This window comes from Heterodontus francisci, chromosome 12 (genome assembly GCF_036365525.1).
Source record: "Heterodontus francisci isolate sHetFra1 chromosome 12, sHetFra1.hap1, whole genome shotgun sequence".
Lineage (NCBI taxonomy): Eukaryota > Metazoa > Chordata > Chondrichthyes > Heterodontiformes > Heterodontidae > Heterodontus > Heterodontus francisci.
Genome location: NC_090382.1, coordinates 79,839,165 through 79,860,814, shown reverse-complemented (window position 1 = coordinate 79,860,814; position 21,650 = coordinate 79,839,165). Strand labels below are relative to the sequence as shown.

Genomic DNA, 21,650 nt, shown 5'->3' with positions numbered 1-21,650 from the left:
ACAGTCGAAGGCCAGTGTCATAAAAGTGATTAATTGCTGATGATACACCAACAACTCATGGAAATCAAATGGCCCTCCTCCCATTGTAAGGACCTATTGCCTCTGGAGTTTGTTCTGGGAAGTCTGGTGTTGTTTCCCATGTCTCATGTTTTGAGGTGCAAAACTAGAGAGCTGGTATGTGCTAGAGACCTGAGACGCAACTACTGCCATCCCACTGGGCCCTGGATCCTCAATGAAGAAAGGAATGGAGATCCTGAAAACCATGAAAGACAATGGGTGGAATTTTATGCCCCTGCAAAGAGTGGGATAGTGATGACGGGGGGGTAGTGGGACGTAAAATGGAGTGGGAGGCTCAGGGGGCCCTTCCCGACCTGCTCCTGCCTCCACTGCCATTTTATGTGGGGCAGCGGTGGCAAGAATAGCCCGCCTGCCCCAGGCCAATCAAGGCCCTTAAGTGGCCAGTTAACAGCCACTTAAGGGCTTTTGCCCACCGCCACGGGGATTTTACCGTTGGCAAGCAGGCGGCCTAGGCCTTTGAAAAGCCGGCTGTTAAAAGTAGGTGGCTTTCTGATGGCCTGGGGGGGGGGGCCCTCCTGATGGCCCAACCACCACCAACGCCCAACCCACCCCCCTGCCCCCAGAATCGACCACCCTTGCCTCGCTGGGGCCTGAATAATCACCCCAGGCGAGGCCCCAAAAGCTTACCTTTTCCCGGGGCCGTCCTTCCTCTTCTTTCTGAAGCTGGGTTGGAGTCCCAGCAGTGGTCACCGCACCCGGCGGCGCTGCTGGGACTAAGAGCTGTTGTCCCGCTGATTGGCTGGCAGCTCCATTAGGCAGGACTTCCTGGCTCAATGAGGTGGAAGTCCCACCTCAGACCAATTAAGTGCCTGGGGACAATAAAATGAGGTCTCGATCCCAGGCCCGGTGGAAGGCTCCTGTCTGTCAAGAGTAAAATTCTGGCCAATAGATGCATCAGAGTCACAATGGTCTGAACGATGGGATTTAGGATGCTTTTTAAAAATTTTATTTTTTAGATACAGCACTGAAACAGGCCCTTCGGCCCACCGAGTCTGTGCCAACCATCAACCACCCATTTATACTAATCCTACATTCCTACTACATCCCCACAATTCCCCTACCACCTACCTATACTAGGGGTAATTTATAATGGCCAATTTACCTATCAATTTGCAAGCCTTTGGCTGTGGGAGGAAACCAGAGCACCCGGTTTCATGCAATCACAAACTTGCAAACTCCGCAAAGGCAGTACCCAGAATTGAACCTGGGTCGCTGGAGCTGTGAGGCTGCGGTGCTAACCACTGCACCACTGTGCTGCCCATATTGTTTATTTTTAAAGCAAATCCACTACTAAAGCATGGACTGAGGAAGTATCACCGGGTTTGTTAACACAGTATCAGCCTGATGGTATTTACAATTGCAGCGCCTTGCCTGATCAAACCTATACACAAAACGAGAGAATATGAGAAGTAGTAAAATGAGAAGAGAATGCATTACATTACCAGAATGAGAAAGCAGCACAAGAAAGTGGTGCTTTTGATGGATAATGACATTCGTCATGGTGTGGCTCTTGATCTTTCACACACAATGGTCCAATTTACATCGTCTAACATCATTTCCACTATCTAGCTCCTGGATCAAGACAACATTCTCAGCATGAAGCAACATTATAAGAAGTCCGCTTTTACCTCCTTCCCAAAATCCACAAACAGGACTGTCCTGGCAGACCCATTGTTTCAGCCTGTTCCTGCCCCACTGAACTTATTTCTTCCTATCGTGACTCTATCTTTTCTCCCTTTGTCCAGTCTCTTCCCACTTACATCGTGATTCTTCTGATGCCCTACGTCATTTTGATGATTTCCAGTTCCCTGGCCCTAACCGCCTCCTCTTTACTATGGACGTCCAATCTCTCTAAACCTCCATCCCCCACCAGGACAGTTTGAGGGCTCTCCACTTCTTCCTTGAACAGAGGCCCAACCAGTCCCCATCCACCACCATCCTCCTCCGCCTGGCTGAACTTGTTCTCACATTGAACAACTTCTCCTTCAACTCCACTCAATTCTTTCAAGTAAAAGGTGTTGCTATGGGTACCCACATGGGTCCTAGTTATGCCTGGCTTTTTGTGGGATAAGTTGAACATTCCTTGTTCCAGTCCTAATCAGGCCCCCTCCCACAACTGTTTTTCTGGTACATTGATGACTGCATTGGTGCCGTTTCCTGCTTCCGCCCGAAACTCGAAAACTTTATCAACTTTGCTTCTAATTTCCACCCTTCTCTCACCTTCACATAGTCCATGTCCGACACTTCCCTTCCCTTACTCAACTTCTCTGTCTCCATTTCTGGGGATAGGTTGTCTACTAATATTCTTTATAAGCCCACCGACTCCCACAGCTACCTCGACTACACTTCTTCACACCCTACCTCCTGTAAGGACTGCATTCCATTCTCCCAGTTTCTCCGTCTCCGACGCATCTGCTCTGATGATGCTACCTTCCACGACAGTGCTTCTGATATGTCTTCCTTTTTCCTCAACCGAGGACTCCCCACCCACTGTGGTTGACAGGGCCCTCAACCGTGTCCGGCCCATTTCCCGCATCTCTACCCTCACCCCTTCCCCTCCCTCCCAGAACAGCGACAGGGTTCCCTTTGTCCTCACTTTCCACCCCACCAGCCTCCAGATCCAAAGGATCCTCCTCCGCCACTTCCGCCACATCCAGCGTGATGCCACTACCAAACGCATCTTCCCCTCCCTTCCCCTGTCAGCATTCCGAAGGGATCGATCCCTCCGCGACACCCTCATCCACTCCTCCATTACCTCCACCACCTTGTCCCCTTCACACAGCACCTTCCCCTGCAATCGCAGGAGGTGTAATACCTGCCCATTTACCTCCTCTCTCCTCACTATCCAAGGCCCCAAATACTCCTTTCAGGTGAAGCAGTGATTTACTTGTACTTCTTTCAATGTAGTATACTGTATTTGCTGATCACAATATGGTCTCCTCTATATTGGGGAGACCAAACGCAGATTGGGTGACTGCTTTGCGGAACACCTCCGCTCAGTCCGTAAGCAGGACCCTGAGCTTCCAGTTGCTGGCCATTTCAACACCCCACCCCACTCTCATGCTCACATTTCTCTCCTTGGATTGCTGCAGTGTTCCAGCAAACATCAATGCAAGTCGAGGAACAGCATCTCATTTATCGATTAGGCACGCAACAGCCTGCCGGACTGAAAATTGAATTCAATAATTTCAGAGCATGACAAGCCCCCCTTTTTATGTATAGTTATTTTTTATTTTTTTATTTTTTCTTTGGTTATTTTATTTTATTTTTTTTTAGTTTGGTCCATTTGTTTCTACTGTGCCTACCCACTGTTTCTGTTTGAAAGGTTTTTTTTATGTTTGTGCTTGGAGTGCTTTGTGCTTTACAGTCAATTCACATCCTCTCTGTACTAACATTTTGTCTTTCAGCACACCATTAACAAACCATTTGCCTTTGTTCCATGACCCTCTGGTCAATTATTCTCTGTGACCTTGTCCTGTCAACACCTTTTCTTTTGTTATCTCCAGCACCACCCCACCCCCCCCCCTCCCCGCTTTACTTGCTTAAAACCTTTAACATTTCTAATATTTGTCAGTTCTGAAGAAGGATCACTGACCTGAAACGTTAACTCTGCTTTTCTCTCCACAGATGCTGCCAGACCTGCTGAGTATTTCCAGCAGCAGCAGTATTTTGCTTTTATATATTATAAGAGGTATTTCGGGTGCATAGTGGTTTCTGTTTCAGATTCCACTGATAAAACCGTCATTGGACAGGTTATGAAGAACTATAGCATGTTGGATACTGTGCAGTTATCAGGTCGAGCTTGGAATCCAGTGACTCCCAGCTGCTCCAGTAACTGCTTGAGAAACAACAGTTTGTTTTCTAGAAAGGAAAACAATAACCCAGGTGACAATGAAGAGGTTGATATAAAGATTCCAGCTGGTTTGAATGATGTGGAGTTCAATTTTTTTGTGTGGATGGATGATGGTATTGACATTGAATGGTACAGTCATTCAGTGATTATGTTACTGGATTAGTAATCCTGGACTACTATTCCTGTGGATTGGGGTTCAAACTTCACCATGACAGAACTTGACTTCAGTTTTTAAAAAGAATCTGTAAATAAAAAGCTGGTATCAAGTGAGCATGAAGCTGTCGGATTGTTGTAAAAACCTAACTTGTTCTTTATTGTCCTTGAGGGAAATGTAGAATAAGGATGTAAAGGGTTAATACTGAAGACAATGAGAGAGACCCCTCCCACTGCATGAGCGAAGATGTAACAGTCATATGAGATGACTGTTATGACTTTCGTGCTCCTATGCCTTCTTCTTCTCAAGCCTATCTCATATGACTGTTACATCTTCGCTCACGCAGTGGGAGGGGTCTCTCTCATTGTCTTCAGTATTAACCCTTTACATCCTTATTCTACGTTTCCTTCAAGGACAATAAAGAACAAGTTAGGTTTTTACAACAATCCGACAGCTTCATGCTCACTTGATACCAGCTTTTTATTTACAGATTCTTTTTAAAAACTGAAGTCAAGTTCTGTCATGGTGAAGTTTGAACCCCAATCCACAGGAATAGTAGTCCAGGATTACTAATCCAGTAACATAATCACTGAATGACTGTACCATTCAATGTCAATACCATCATCCATCCACACAAAAAAATTGAACTCCACATCATTCAAACCAGCTGGAATCTTTATATCAACCTCTTCATTGTCACCTGGGTTATTGTTTTCCTTTCTAGAAAACAAACTGTTGTTTCTCAAGCAGTTACTGGAGCAGCTGGGAGTCACTGGATTCCAAGCTCGACCTGATAACTGCACAGTATCCAACATGCTATAGTTCTTCATAACCTGTCCAATGACGGTTTCATCAGTGGAATCTGAAACAGAAACCACTATGCACCCGAAATACTTCTTATAATGTGATGTGGGACGTAAAGGGTTACCAGGGTTCATAGTGTTAAAATTGTTTGTCTCTCTGTGGTTGTGTTATCTGTGTGTATGGGACAAATGTGATTATACAAGGGACACAAACGTGATTATTGGAAAAAGACACCAAGGTGATTAAGTAAAGGGACACAAATGTGATCATCGGAAAAGACACAAAATGTTGATTAAACAAGGGGACACTGCCTCCTGAAACTGCTGTATAAATTAATCTGCTGTAACTGAAAAATTTCAAGGGACTTCTGTTTATTTAAGGCTCTTCCCTGCATGATGTTTGTAATAAAGACTTTCTGACTTCAGCTTACTCCAGATTCCTAGTGCTTTTGTCCAACAACAGATGCTAGCTTAGGTGGCTTATGGAGACTGTATAGTAACTGTAAACAATAAAGAGTTGTTAGTTAACAAGAATCGAAGTCTAAGACTTACTCGATGATATCCTATGATGCTGCTAATACAAACCCAATAATCCTAACATGGTGGCAATGGTAAAACAATGGTAAAACAATGGTAAAATAGCGATGAATGTGACCAGGAAATTTTGAAGATCTCCTTACCTTTGGAAGAAACACCAAGTGAACAAGAAAAAAGTTTAAAGATAAATACTGGCCCGGTATAATAAGAAAACTACTTTTCTTTAGAAGAGACTGTGGAGAGCTCCGCAACTGCGATGAGTCAAAGCACAGAAATACAGGCTGCATCACAGAACAGAAGTGTTGTGGCCTGCAAGTCGAATCCAGCGATCGGGTGAGTCACAATACCAACGGTTGGGGATCGTGTTAAAAGCCTTTGAAAAGCTTGCGGTACTTCCTAAAGGCATTGTGCTCAGAAAGTTAAAAAAGCGGGGTAAAACCCAATCCTTCACTTGGACTGAACGTGAGGGCGAAGAATGGGAAAGCCCTGAAAAGCGAGGAAACTTTTGGGAAGTGTGGGAAACCCCCGAAAACAACAGGGACACCTTCAGGCAAGCTTGCCTGAAAAAAAAACTGCATTTCTCAAAGGGGAAAACCCTGGAAAATCCCATTAAAAGAGCAGGGAACTCCTGAAAACAGCAGGGACAGCTCCATTAAGACAAGAAACCTGAAAAAGAATGAAGTGAATTTCTCAGACAAAGGGGAAAACCCTAAAAAAGTGGGTAACTCTCAAAAACAGCTGGGGACCTCCATTAAGGCAACCTTGCCTGAAAAAAAGTGAATTTATTAAAGAAAGGGGAAAATCCTAAAAAAAATGCCTATTAAAATCACGGGGAGCTCTTGAAAACAGCTGGGGACCTCCTTTAAAGCAACCAAGCCTGAAAAAAACAAGCAGAATTTCTTAAAGAAAGGGGAACACCCGAAAAAGTCTATTGAGAAAGCAATATGGATCCAAAATTGGTAATGCTTGAGTTTCCAGAATCAAGAAGGACACAATCAGATTCAAAATTGGCTATCATGAAGGTTTAGAATTGCTTTGCAGCTCCATAGAAAGTCTGAAGTGGAACAAGTGAACAGCCTCCTATATTCAGCAGGGTGATCATGGACAACGTAATTGTCCGATAAGGGATCAATGAGGCTACCGATAAATTCAAAGTGGTGCTCCAAGCATTTGATAAATATTTTAATGCCCGTACCAATAAAATCTTGGAAAGAGACAAATTTAACAAGTGGGCACAGATTGACTGGCGAATCTGTAGACTGCTTTATTAATGACCTGTATAGATTGGCAGAAAGTTGTGAATATGGTGATTTAAAGGCAGAACTAATCAGAGACAGGATAGTCATTGGCATAGTGGATGGATCATTGTCAGACCTGTTGCAATGCAAGGAAGATCTTACACTAGAAAAGGCCATTCAAATTTTAAGACAGGTTGAAGTTCGCAAACAGAATAGGGACATCTTACGAGCTGAAGACAAGCCATGGATGAGAAGGAGTCCAATGCCCATCCAACTGGTTAAACCAAAGCCAGGGAAACACTTTGAAGAACAGAAAAAACATACAGGTGAGAAGGCGCATGACATAGGAAAACCATGCCAATGTTGTGGAGCCAAGAAGATGAGGGCAGTGCCCAGAAAGTAAAGCTGAGTGTTTTAAGTGTGGAGAAACTGGACACTATGGGAAGATGTGCCACAGCAACATTTCTTCACTTAAAGGTACAAAGCAGAAGACCTTCATGCAAACAGCAGTGAATCAAGTACAGCAATACCCACAAGATAAAGAACCAGGAGAGTTCTTGGGAGAAGTCAGTAATCCAAACCAAGATTTCTGGACAGCAGACATCTACGTGAATGGACTCCTCACGCATTTTAAGCTTGACACAGGGGCTAGCGTTACGGTATTGTCTGACCAAAAGCCTTGGGTGAAGAGACATTACTTGCAACTGGCAGATATTCAGCTGCATAGTCCAGGCAGGACACAACTGTGAGTAAAAGGCAAACTCCAAGCAACTCTTCAGCATAAAGACAGACAACTGGTAGGGACCTTATATGTCTTACACAATCAAAAATTTTCTTTACTGAGCAGGAATGCATGCTTGGAACTGTAGCTGATTAAAAAGGTAACCAAGGTCAAGCAAACAAAGGTAAACAATTCCTTTGAAACAGAATTACTACTGGGAAGGAAGTTACGAACACAGCTTCCAGTATTCCCTCATCAGTTAATACCTAGATTGAAGATTTAAGACTACGAGAAAGTTCAAGAATGGGAAAACTCCTACAGAAGGAAACAATTCCGGAATTACAATAGGAGATTTTGAGTGAGAAGCTTACCCAAATTAAACAATGGTCAAAAGGTCTGGATACGCGACCTGGAACGAGAAGGTACAGTAATCCATAAACATGAGGACTATCAGCGATCGTATGTTATATAAACAAATGAAGGGAACATACAAAGGAATCAGAGGAATATCATTCCTATTCCACAAAGACAACAGCCAGTAATCCATCTGCAAGATGCAGATGAAGATGAACAAATCCAAATCAAATGAAATACTACAACCCATAGAAATGAAAAATCAAGTCAGCAACCCAGGCTTCCTATGAAGACTACTGATCGTCCCAGACAGATTACAAAGAACAAAGAAAATTACAGCACAGAAACAGGCCCTTCGGCCCTCCAAGCCTGCGCCGATCCAGTTCCTCCATCTAAACATGTCGCCTATTTTCTAAGGGTCTGTATCTCTTTGCTTCCTGCCCATTCATGTATCTGTCTAGTTACATCTTAAAAGACGCTATCGTGCCCGCGTCTACCACCTCCGCTGGCAACGCGTTCCAGGCACCCACCACCCTCTGCGTAAAGAACTTTCCACGCATATCCCCCCTAAACTTTTCCCCTCTCACTTTGAACTCGTGACCCCTAGTAATTGAATCCCCCACTCTGGGAAAAAGCTTCTTGCTATCCACCCTGTCTATACCTCTCATGATTTTGTACACCTCAATCAGGTCCCCCCTCAACCTCCGTCTTTCTAATGAAAATAATCCTAATCTACTCAACCTCTCTTCATAGCTAGCGCCCTCCATACCAGGCAACATCCTGGTGAACCTCCTCTGCACCCTCTCCAAAGCATCTACATCCTTTTGGTAATGTGGCGACCAGAACTGCATGCAGTATTCCAAATGTGGCCGAACCAAAGTCTTATACAACTGTAACATGACCTGCCAACTCTTGTATTCAATACCCCATCCGATGAAGGAAAGCATGCCGTATGCCTTTTTGACCACTCTATTTACCTGCGTTGCCACCTTCAGGGAACAACCAGATCGGGGAGAGTTGTCAAACCTCCTATGAGACTGAATCTGTAAAGTCAAAGACTTGTGGGGAGGGGGAGTAGTAGAAAAGTCATAAAAGTTTAGAAAAATGTTGGATGAAGACTTCTGTCATTTAACACCCTCTCTGCACTAACGCTTTGTCTTTCACCACACCAATAACACACCCTTTGCCTTTGCTCCATGACCTTCTAGTCAGTTATTCTCTGTGACCCTCTGCCCTATCAACACCTTCCCTTTTGTTATCTTTTGCCCCACCTCCACTTCATTTGCTTAAAACCTATTACATTTCTAACCTTTGCCCGTTCTGATGAAAGGTCACTGACCTGAAACGTTAACTCTGCTTCTCTCTCCACAGATACTGCCAGACCTGCTGAGTATTTCCAGCATTTTTTGTTTTCAACTGGAAGGAAACCTGCCATCTGTACTCAGTCTGGCCGATATGTGAGTCCAATCCAGTATGCCTTTTACTCGCACAGATGTGACTGACTCTTAACTGCCCTTTGAAGTGTTCTAGCAAGTCACTCAGTTGTAATTCTAGGGATGGACAATAAATGCCAACCTTGCTAGCGATGCCTACATTTTTGTGTTTCTCTTTGAATCAAACAATAATGAAATGTTTGATGAAGTTTCAGCACTGAAAGGGAAAGTGCGGAGATTACGGACTTCGGATCTCCACCAAAATAAATTGCAGAATTCTTTGCAGCCTCAGAAAAACACATGATATGGCAGCATTTTTCTTTCATTTTTAAGATACTGCATTCATCTTTTTAAGACGTTGCAAGATACTGCATGAAATTTAGGTAAATAAAGATTGATATGCACCAGACCCACCTTGATACTTGTTGCATATGCTGTGTTTAAAGGCCCGCTCGGGTCTGGAAGAAAAAACCCGACCTGAACCCAACAGACCAAGCCCGACCCGGTCCAAGTGCTTCCATTTTTTCCCGCTCCTGACCCGACCCGCGCCCGACCCGACCACTGGAATGTTCACTTTGTCCAGTTGGCAGCATTCATTTTATATCTATAGTGCATTCACTGTACTTACCACTTTTGGATGGATGGAAAGGAAGGAAGCTGCAGTATGAGTGTGATGACATCATAGAGACGCTCACTCGCTCACTGCGCAGACTCAGAGTCTGTGGAGTCCAGATGCACGTTTCCCTCCTTGACGTCCCGGACTCCCAGCTCAGGAAGGCTCTTCAAATTTTGACGCTTACTTACTCAACTTCCCTTTTCCTCCCAGCAGAGCAAAAGGGACTGTGTGTGTCCGACCCGGACCCGGCCCGACCCGACCCGAGCCCGAAAGCCGGACCTGGAAGAGCGACTCGACCCAACCCGAACCCGATGTCCTAGAGTCCCGTCGGGTTCGGGTTGGGTTGCAGGCCTTTAGTTGTTTTATTTCAATCTGCAAGGTTGCCCCAAGCAGTTGCACTTAAGCTGATTTGCTGCAATTCCCTCTAGGTGAAAGTATCTGAGCTGTTTTGTGGGAGTGAAGAAGCAACTGACACAGTTGGAGTTTGTTGGGACAGATACAGGAGGAAAGTGTCTGCAGGAATTCATGGGACCAAATTAATTTTCTTCATCTCCCTCTTCATCATTATCATCATAGTTGTCAAGGAGGGAGTTGTGCATCTATTCATGCTCCTCCACTTATACTCGGCATTCCTGTGTTGAATCTGACAGCAGAAATTAAGAATGGGTGATGTTACAGTCAAGTGAGGAGGGGTCAAAGGGATTCCTCTTTTCCCTCTCCTTGTTTGACCACAACAGGTTTAATTCTTTCTTCAAGTGCATGCACTGGCCAATTCAGTAGGTGTTTGATTACTTACTTGCTCTGAGCACAAGAAAAACCAATCGGACAGGTTTTCTTGAGTTAACAAAGAAAGAAGTTGACTTTACTGTACCTAAAACAAACTAATAAAATAATAAACAAAGTGCCAACTTTCACTCTCACACACACATTAGAGGTTTAGGCACACACAAATAGGTTGCAGAGTGGGGAAAGGTAGATTGGTTGAGTTAGAGTCCATAAAACAAAAGGTATACAAGTGAAATCTGATGATTCGGCTGGCTTCTAGATGAATTCAGTGGTCCTGAGGCTTTTAGTTTGAAGAGGTAGAGATGACTGTTTCGGTGAGTCTCTTGGAGATAGCAATGTGTATGATTTTCTCCAACAGGGTTTCTGATTGTAGCCGGTGAATGCAAAGGTGGTTAGTCAACAAGCAGGATTTGAAAGCTTTCAAGTTGGAATGGAGAGAGAGAGAGGGATCCCCACTTAGGGTCTGCTCATGTCAGAGTCCAGTTGCTTTTCCTCTGCTACAGAGAAAAGACCAGCTTAAAACCACAGATGGGGAGGGGCTTGTCACATGACAGTGATTCAAACATAGCATATAGCAGTAGTTCTTCTTCTTGCTGATAGAACAGATAGTTCCTTTAAACATCCTGAGTCTTGGTTCTTGTTGGTGACTTAGCAGACATTTTGTCTCTCTCCTCAGATGCGTTACAGTGTAGGATATAGTGTTGCAAATTAGGTGATCATCTTAAGCTGAAAGGATGACTTTTCTGGCCGCTTGTCTTTTTAAAAATGTCTTTCAAAAAATATAAATTCAGATCTTCAGTCAGTGGATTAAAGAAAATCATCATTCAACAAAACACATTTGCGTAACAGTGAGCATTACTTTGTTTGAAATTAAGGAAACAGAGAAAGGGGTGCAAACTTGTATCTTTTTGATGTTTCATAGGCATTCCAGGGTGACAGTGTGGGTGTTCTGTCACTAACATGGTGCCTGAATACCCCATGAACCTGGCCATTTCCCACTGCTAGAGCAAAGTACCTGCCTATGAGCTCCATGGCCTTCTCCTTATATAGTGTGAGAGGTCTTAAGATTTAGATACCCCCTCCAGTGGCGTCTCTCATAATTGTGCACAAATTACTCCTGCAGATAGAGCAAATGATGGGAAGCCTGGCAGTTGAGGACTGCGTGTCAAGTGGCATGGAAGAGCTTAAGTTAGTGATATAGGGCTATTAACCTGGAGGAAAAGGGTTTTCACGTAAGTAATTAGCATTAGGGGAGTTGAGTAGTCATAGTACAGGATCCCTAGCTCCAGGCCATCTCCCCCACCCCCATCCTGTAGCCAGAATGTATAATCAGTTAAGCGTGTACTAATGCCAAAGGTGGATAAGGACGAGAAGGCAATGTGTGTGGTATGTCACCTTGCCTGCCCTGGTAAGGTCTGTGAGCTTTTTGCAGCATTGTTCTGTAATTCTGGAAGTGGGAGAGCTCTCCATTGGTGCCAGTGCCAGCTCCTTGCAGATAGTACTTATGAGCTTCATGGTCTTCTCCTTATAGGGTCTGACGAGTTTAATTTTTGGTACACCCCTGCTGGTGACCTGACACTTGCGTATATTGTATGCCACTTCCTTCTGCAACAAGATTTAGTAATTAACAGGAAGGCTAGCAGTTGAGAGGGGGAGGGGTGCAATTTCAGCTCCCTCATTAGGCAAAATCTGTCAGGAGCCAATCCTGAGCCAAAAGAGTCCCGGGAGGTAAGTTTTACATTGTCAGGTTGATGCCACTGCTGTAGCTTTACTGGAACAGCTTAGCTAGGGGTACAGCTAATTGTGGAGCACAAGTCTTCAGTACTACTGCCAAGATGTTGTCAGGGCTCATAGCCTTTGCTGTAACCAGTGCCTTCAGCTGTTTCTTGGTATCACGTGGAGTGAATCGAATTTGTTGAAGTCCGGCATCTGTGATGCTGGGGACCTCAACAGAAGACCGATATGGATCATCGACTCGGCATTGCTGGCTGAAGATGGTTGCAAATGTGTTGCGGCTCTCCATCATTGAGGATGGGAATATTTGTGGAGCCTCCTCCTCTGGTTGGTTGTTTAGTTGTCCACTACTGTTCATGGCAGGACTGCAGAGCTTTGATCTGATCCATTGGTTGTGGGATTGCTTGGCTCTGTCTATCGCATGCTGTTTCTGCTGTTTAGCATGCATGTAGTCCTGTGTTGTAGCTTCACCAGGTTGACACCTCATTTTCTAGTTATGCCTGGTGCTGCTCCTGGCATGCCGTCCTGCACTCCTCATTGAAACAAGAGTTGATTCTCTGGCTTGATGGTAGTGGTAGAGCGAGGGATATGCCGGGTCATAAGGTCACAAATTGTGGTTGAATACAATTCTGCTGCTGCTGATGGTCCAAAACATTTCATGGATGCCCAGTTTTAAGCTGCTAGATCAGTTCTGAATCTCTCCCATTTGGCACAGTAGTAGTGCCACACGACAAGATGGATTGTATTCTCAATGTGAAGTCGGATCTTTGTCTTCACGAGGACTGTGTGGTGGTCACTCCTACCAATACTGTCATGGACAGATGCATCTGCGACAGGTAGATTGGTGAGGCCGAGGTCAAGCAGGTTTTACCTCTTGTTGGTTCTCTCACTACCTGTCACAGGCCCAATCTGGCAGCTATCTTCTTCTGGATTCGGCCAGTTCGGTAAGTAGTAGTACTGCCAAGCCACTGTTGGTGATGGGCATTGAAATTCCCCTACCCAGAGTACATTCTGTGCCCTTTCTACCCTCAGTGCTTCTTCCAAGTGACGCTCAACATGAAGGAGTATTGATTCATCAGCTGAGGGAGGACAGTAATAAGCAGGAAGTTTCCTTGCCCATGTTGACCTGATCCCATGAGACTGCATAGGGTCCGAAGTCAATGTTGAGGACTCCCAGGGCAACTTTCTCCTGACTGTAAACCAATGTGCCACCACCTCTGGTGGGTCTGTCCTGTCCCACCAGGATGGTGATGGAGGTGTCTGGGACTTCGGCTGTAAGGTATGATTCAGTGAGTATGACTATGTCCGGCTTGACTAGTCTATGCGACAACGCTCCCAATTTTGACACATCCCCAGAGGTCTTGTAGAATCATAGAAACATAGAAAGTTTACAGCACAGAAAGAGGCCACTTAGCCCATTGTGTCTGCGCCGACTGAAAAACGAACCACACAGCCTTCCAATCTCACCTTCCAGCATCTGAGCCGTAGCCCTGCAGGTTACAGCACTTGAGGTGCATAGCCAAACACCTTTTAAATGAGTTGAGGGTTTCTGCCTCCACCGCCCTTTCAGGCAGTGAGTTCCAGACATCTACCACCCTCTGGGTGAGAAAGTTTTACCTCATCTCCCTCTAATCTTTCTACTAATCACTTTAAATCCATGCCCCCTAATCACTGATCTCTCTGCTAAGGTAAATAGGCTCTTCACATCCACTCTATCCAGGCCCCTCACAATTTTGTACATTTCAGTCAAATCTCCCCTCAGCCTCCTCCGTTCCAAGGAGAACAACTCCAGCCTATCCAATCTTTCCTCATAGCTGCATTTTTCCAGTCCTGGCAACATTTTCGTAAATCTGCTCTTTACCATCTCTCGTGCAATTACATCCTTTCTGTAATGAGGTCACAGAACTGCACACAGTACTCAAGTTGTGGCGTAACTAATGATTCATACAGTTCCTTCATAACCTCCCTGCACTTATATTCCATATCTCGGCTAATAAAGGAAAGGATTCCTTATGCCTTCTTAACCACTTTATCGACCTGTCCTGCTACCTTCATGGATCTGTGGACATTCACTCCAAGGTCCCTCACTTCCTCTGCACCTCTCAGTAGTCTCCCATTAATCATGTATTCCTTTGCCTTGCTTGACCTCCCCAAATGCATCACCTCACACTTCTCCGGATGGAATTCCATTTGCCACTTTGCTGCCCACCTGACCACCGTCCTGCAGTCTCCAGCTATCCTCTTCGCTATCAACCACACGGCAATTTTTGTGTCATCTGCAAACTTCTTGATTATGCCCCCTATATTTCCGTCCAAATATACCACAAAAAGCAGGGGACCCAGACTGAGCCCCGAGGAACGTCACTGCAAACAGCCCTCCAGTCACAAAAACACCCGTCAACAATTACCTTTTGTTTTCTGCCACTAAGCCAATTTTGTCTCCAGTTTGCTACATTTCCCTGGATCCCATAGGCTTTTATTTTTCTAACCAGTCTACCATGCGGGACCTTGTCAAAAGCCTTGCTAGAACCTATGTAGACCACATCAACTACACTACCTTCATCAATCCTCCTTGTAATTTCTTCAAAAAATCAAGTTAGTCAGACATGATCCTCCCTTAACAAATCCATGCTGACTATCCTCGATTAATCCTGTCTCTCAGAACTGATTCCAGTAATTTTCCCACGACAGAGGTTAGACTGACTGGCCTGTAATTATTTGGCCTATCCCTCACTCCCTTTTTAAACAGAGGTACAATGTTAGCAGTTCTCCAATCCTCTGGCACCTCACCTGTATCCAGTGAGGACTGGAAAAGGATGGACAGACCTTCTGCTATTTCCTCTCTTGCTTCTTTTAACAGCCTGGGGTACATTTCATCTGGCTCTAGTGATTTATCCACTTTCAAGGATGATAATAATCCCATAAGTACTTCTTTTCTCCCTATGTTTATCACACCCAATACTTCACACTCTTCCTCCTTAACTACAATATCTGCATCGTCCCCCTCTTTTGTGAAGCCAGATGCAAAGTATTCATTCAGAACCATACCAACATCTTCCACCCCGACACATGGGTTAACTTTTTGGTCTTTTATGGGCCCTACTCTTTCCTTAGTTATCCACTTACTCTTAATGCTTTTGCTCGCCAATATTCTTTCATGCCCTCTCTTTGCTTTTCTAATTTCCTTTTTGATTTCACCCCCCCACTTTCTCTACTCCCCTTGGCTTTCTGTAGTATTGAGTTCGCGGTGTTGGCCATAAGCTTTCCTTTTCTGCCTTATTTTACCCTGTAAGCTCGTTGACATGAAAGGGGCTTTAGATTTGGCTGTCCCATCCTTTTTCTTTGTGGGAACATGTTTACTCCGAACCCATTGAATCTCCCCTTTGAATGCGTCCACTGCTCTGAATGGGCGAGGTCTTAAATGAATATTTCTTGTCCGTATTTACCGTGGAGAAGGTAATGGAAGCTAGTGAGTTCAAGGGAGGGAACATCGATATCCTGGAGCATATCAACATTACCAAAGGAGGAGGTGTTGGAAGTTTTGATGCGCATTAAGGTGGATAAATCCCTGGGGTATGACCAGGTGTATCCTAGGGTACTATGGGAAGCAAGGGAGGAGATTGCTGGGGCCCTGGAAGAGATTTTTGTATCATCATTAACCACGGGTGAGGTACCGCAAGACTGGAGGATAGCTAATGTTGTGCCTTTATTTAAGAAGGGCAGCAGGGATAAGCCAGGGAACTACAGGCCGGTGAGCCTTACATCAGTGGTGGGAAAGTTATTGGAAGGGATTCTGAGAGACAGGATTTATATGCATCTGGAAAGGCATGGTCTGATTAGGGATAGTCAGCATGTCTCACGAATTTGATTGAGTTTTTCGAGGAGGTGACCAAGAGGATTGACGAGGGCAGGGCGATGGACGTTGTCTACATGGACTTTAGCAAGGCCTTTGATAAGGTGCCACATGGTAGGCTGGTCCAGAAGGTACGAACAGGGATCCAGGGTGAGCTAGCAAATTGGATACAAAATTGGCTTGGTGATAGGAGGCAGAGGGTGATAGTGGAGGGTTGTTTTACAGATTGGACGCAGGTGACCAGTGGTGTGCCGCAGGGATCGGTGCTGGGCCCTCTGTTGTTTGTCATATATATTAATGACTTGGATGTGAATGTAAGGGGCATGATTAGTAAGTTTGCAGATGACACCAAAATTGGTGGTATAGTGGACAGTGAAGAAGGTTGTCTAAGGTTACAACAGGATATAGATCAACTGGGAAAGTGGGCAAGGGATTGGCAAATTGGAATTTAACGCAGACAAGTGTGAAGTGATGCATTTTGGGAAGTTAAACCAGGGCAGGACATATACAGTGAATGGCAGGGCCCTGGGGAGAGTTGTTGAGCAGAGAGACCTTGGGGTGCAAGTACATAGTTCACTGAAAGTGGCAACACAGGTAGACAGGGTGGTGAAGAAGGCGTATGGCATGCTTGCCTTCATTGGCCAAGGTATTGAGTACAAGAGTTGGGATGTCATGTTACAGTTGTACATGACGTTGGTTAGGCCGCATTTGGAGTACTGTGTGCAGTTCTGGTTGCCGCACTACAGGAAAGATGTGATTAAGCTGGAGAGGGTGCAGAAAAGATTCACAAGGATGTTGCCTGGTTTGGAGGGCTTGAGTTATAAAGAGAGATTGGATAGGCTGGGTCTGTTTTCCCTGGAGTGAAGGAGGCTGAGAGGGGACATGATAGAGGTATATAAAATTATGAGAGGCATAGATAGGGTAGATAGCCAGAGTCTGTTCCCATGGTAGGGGTGACTAAAACTAGAGGGCATAGATTTAAGGTGAGAGGGAGGAGGTTTAAAGGGGATCAAAGGGGTAAATTTCTCACACAAAGAATAGTGGGTATCTGGAATGAGCTGCCTGAGGAGGTGGTGGAGGCAGGAACAGTAGCGACATTTAAGAGGCATCTGGACAGGTACTTGAATGAGCAAGGCATAGAGGGATATGGAATTAATGCAAGCAGATGGGATTAGTATAGATAGGCATTATGGTCGGCATGGACGAGATGGGCCGAAGGGCCTGTTTCTATGCTGTACGACTCTATGACTCTATGACACTGATTTACCTTCAAGTAGCTGTCTCCAGTCGGCTTTTGCTAAATCATTCCTCAGCTTAGTAAAATTGGCCTGTTCTCCTGTTCTTTCCTTGTCCTTTTCCATAATTATGTTAAAACTGACTGAATTATGATCACTACCGCCAAAATGCTTTCCCGCTGCCAATCCTTCTACCTGCCCAGCTTCATTTCCTAAAACTAAGTCCAAACTGCTTCCTCTCTTGTTGGACTTACTACATACTAGCCAAAAATGTTCTCCTGAATGCACCTCAAGAATTCTGCTCCCTCAACCGCTTTCACGCTAAAACTATCCCAGTTAATATTGAGGTAGTTAAAATTGAGGTAGTTAAAATCCCCTACTAATACGGCCCCTTGTTTTTGCACTTAGAGTCATAGAGTTATACAGCACAGAAACAGGCCCTTCGGCCCATCGTGTCTGTGCAAGCCATCAAGTACCTATCTATCCTAATCCCATTTTCCAGCACTTGGCCTGTAGCCTTGTATGCTATGGTGTTTCAAGTGCCCATCTAACTACTTCTAAAATGTTGTGAGGGTTCTTGCCTCTACCATCCCTTCAGGCAGTGTGTTCCAGATTCCAACCACCCTCTGGGTGATAAAGGTTTTCCTCAAATCCCCTCTAAATCTCCTGCCCCTTACCTTAAATCTATGCCCCCTGGTTATTGGTCCCTCCACTAAGGGAAAAACTTTCTTCCCATCTATCCTATCAATGCCCCTCATAATTTTGTATACCTCAATCAGGTCCCCCCTCAGCCTTCTCTGCTCTAAGGAAAACAACCCTAGCCCATTCAGTCTCTCTTCATAGCTGAAATGCTCCAGCCCAGGCAACATTTTGGTGAATCTCCTTTGCACCCTCTCCAGTGCAATCACATCCTTCCTAAAGTGTGGCAACCAGAACTGTACACAGTACTCCAGCTGTGGCCTAACTAGCATTTTATACAGCTCCATCATAACCTCCCTGCTCTTATATTCAATGCCTTGGTTAATAAAGGTAAGTATCCCATATGCCTTCCTAACCACCTTATCTACCTGTGCAGCTGCCTTCAGTGATCTATGGACAAGTACACCAAGGTCCCTCTGACCCTCTGTACTTCCTAGGGTCCTACCATCCATTGTATATTCCCTTGCCCTGTTATTCCTCCCAAAATGCATCACCTCATACTTCTCAGGATTAAATTTCATTTGCCACTGCTCCGCCCATCTTACAAAAGCAGGGTCCTAACAACCACAGAATGCACAGGCAGAGACAGAGACACACGAAGAACCACAGAAGAAGACTCATACAGAAGAAGAATCCAAAGTAGAAGAAGACATCAGAAAAGGACTGAAGACAACATCACCTGTCTCCAGGCAGCTTCGAGGAGCAACGATTGAAAGTGGCTTGTCTACTGTCGCTTATTGCTATTTTGTTTAAGCATTTATTCTATTGACTTAGTAAACCGAAACCATTGTCTGTTGCCCTTTTAGTCTTGTCCAAGAACTTGGTGAAGATCAAAGTCGTTATAGCTCTATCTGATCGAAAGCAGATGATGGTGTAAATTGGAGTTGTGCAAATGGCCTCTGATCTCTGATATATGAATGATGCCAATTATTTTTCCTCATGTTGCAGCAAGAGAATCAGACATGTCTAGGAGGGGCAGTGCACCCCCAGCACCTCGCAAGCAAACAATTTCGGGCATGCCTGCACCCCCAGCACCAACCAGGCAGAGTCAGCAAGCTCCATTTCTTATGACTCTTATGAAGAGGCCAGCAAGCATGAGATGATCGTTATTGGTTTCAGCAGAAGGTGATGGATCATTATGACATTTGGTAAAGTGTTAAACTTGCCTCCATCATGATTTAAGTCATTTAGTGAGACTGAACCATTGAATAATCTTCCCTCATGTAGAGTCTATAGTTAATTAGAGTTCAGAACATCACAAATCTCTCTCAACAGGAGCTTGGCAGGGAGGCCTCTGCCACCTGTTTTGGAAGTCTGTGACTTTATCTTTACCTCTTTTTTACAATATGCTTCACACCACCTGCAAACTCAGGGGCTGATTGGGAAATCTGTCAAGAAAGAGCTCAGTAAGATGAACATTACATCTCTGAGAAAATAGAAGACTTCAACAGAAGACCAAAATCTGGCGATCCATCAAACGTCTAAATATAATTATAATAAAAGCAAAATACTGCAGATGCTGGAAATCTGAAATAAAAACAAGAAATGCTGGAAATACTCAGCAGGACTGGCAGCATCTGTGGAGAGAGAAGCAGAGTTAACATTTCAGGTCAGTGACTCTTCTTCAGAACATCAGTCTAAATATAATTAATGTTTAAGTTTTGAATTTTGATTACAGCTGTAATTTAACATTTTAGTACTTTAGTTGCTGTGTTCACATTGTTATGACCAGGTGAGAAGGGTCCAGGTGTTTGCTCTCAGCCTGCCTGGTTTAACCATAACAGGGTTTAATTTGAAAACACCGTGTTTTTAGCTCCACCTCAGTGAATCCTTGTTTTCTGCTCCAATTATAAGGCAAAGAAATCAATCAGATTTCCTTAGATTTAAACAAGAAAGGTAGAAGTTTATTAATCTTAAACTCTAATGCGGTTAATGACTACGAATATGCGACACGACCACGCTCGCATGCATACGCGATAAACACACATGCAGATAGAGACAGAAAAAGTAGACGGAATAAAGGGGAAATGTTTGAGGCAATATCTGGTAGTTACAGTCTTTTAAATTCAATGTGGTGTCTTTGGCTGCCGGTAAGTCTTGCAATTTGTTGGGGCCCAGTTCACACTTCAACTTGTCCCAATGTAGGAGCTTTTTCTTCCTTGAGGTTTACATGTTTTCTGTGGGTATGGTGGCTTGGGAGAAAGCAAGAGAGAGAGAGAGAGGCTTCCTGGTTCCAGCTTCAGTTGCACACTGCCTTCTGTTCCTTTCTGTGGCACAATTCAAAAAACGCCAGGTTGCCCAGCAGGTTAGTCATGTGACTATCTCCTTATTTGGTTCGTTTGCACTGGAGTGCTGACTTGAGGCTGCATTAGAGTGCTAAAGTGGGAGTTTTGTGACTGAAGCAGTTCGGTGAGGAGGGAGGAGGAGCTCCTTTCATTTCCTATCTGTCCTCAAAGAGCGTGAGGGGAGCTGAGAGTTTCCAAAGAGCACAGCACTCTGGTGAGTAAGTCCTGGTGGGTATTTTTCAAATTGGATTGAATTGTAAGTCATTGTTTTAGCAAGACAGTTGATTTTTTAAATTATTATAACAGTCTTCTAAAGTTTTCAATTTAAAGGGTTTAGTCATGGCAGGAGAGCTAAAGCCGTGGTTTGCTCCACTTGCTGCATGTGGGAATCCAGGAACACTTCCAGTCCCTGGGACCAGCATGTGTGCAGGAAGTGTGTCCAGCTGCAGCTCCTGGAAGCTTGGGTTTCAGAGCTGGAACGGTGGCTGGAAACACTGTGGAGCATCCGCGAGTCTGAGAGCATCGTGGATAGCACGTTTAGAGAGGTGGTCACACCGCAGCTGAAGGGACTTGAGGAAGGAAGGGAATGGGTGACCACCAGGCAGTCCAAGAGAAACAGGCAGGTAGTCCCCTGGGGTCCCGCTTGCAAATCGGTATTTCATTTTGGAGGCTGATGAGGCTGGTTCCTCCAGGGAGTGCGGACAGAGCCAAGCTTTGGCACCACAAGCAGCCTGTCTGCACAGGAAGGGGGAAAGAGAGGAAGAGCAATAATAATAGGGGATTCTATAGTCAGGGGAACAGATAGGCGCTACTGTGGCCGTCAACGTGACTCCAGGATGGTGTGTTGTCTCGCTGGTGCCAAGGTCCGGGATGTCACTGAACGGCTGCAGGGCATCCTGAAGGGGGAGGGTGATAAGGCAGAGGTCATGGTACATGTTGGTACCAATGACATAGGTAGAAAGAGGGATGAGGTCTTGCATCAAGAATTCAGGGAGTTAGGCAGTAGATTAAAAAGCAGGACCTCTCAGGTTGTAATCTCTGGATTACTCCCAGTGCCACGTGCTAGCGAGTATAGAAATAGGAGAATAGCACAGATGAATGCGTGGCTTAAGAGTTGGTGCAGGAGGGAGGGTTTTAGATTCCTGGACCACTGGGATCGTTTCTGGGGAAGGTGGGATCTGTACAAGCGGAACGGTTTACATCTGAACCAGAGGGGGACTAACATCCTTGCTGGTGGGTTTGCTAGTGCTGTTGGGAGGAGGTTAAACTAA

At 44.9% G+C, this 21,650-nt stretch overlaps 1 protein-coding gene across 3 annotated transcripts in view; it reads right to left on the bottom strand.

Moving 5' to 3' along the window:
• Window positions 1-21,650, bottom strand: part of LOC137375953 (cyclin-dependent kinase-like 2) — a 197,917-nt gene that overhangs the window by 11,969 nt on the left and 164,298 nt on the right. Inside the window, exon 12 of one of the 3 annotated variants that reach the window (XR_010976103.1) lies at window positions 7,756-7,793. The exons of the other annotated variants lie outside the window; for them this stretch is intronic. The gene's annotated coding sequence lies outside the window, so the exon portion shown is untranslated. The remainder of the gene's footprint in view (window positions 1-7,755; window positions 7,794-21,650) is intronic. 3 annotated transcript variants of the gene reach the window in all.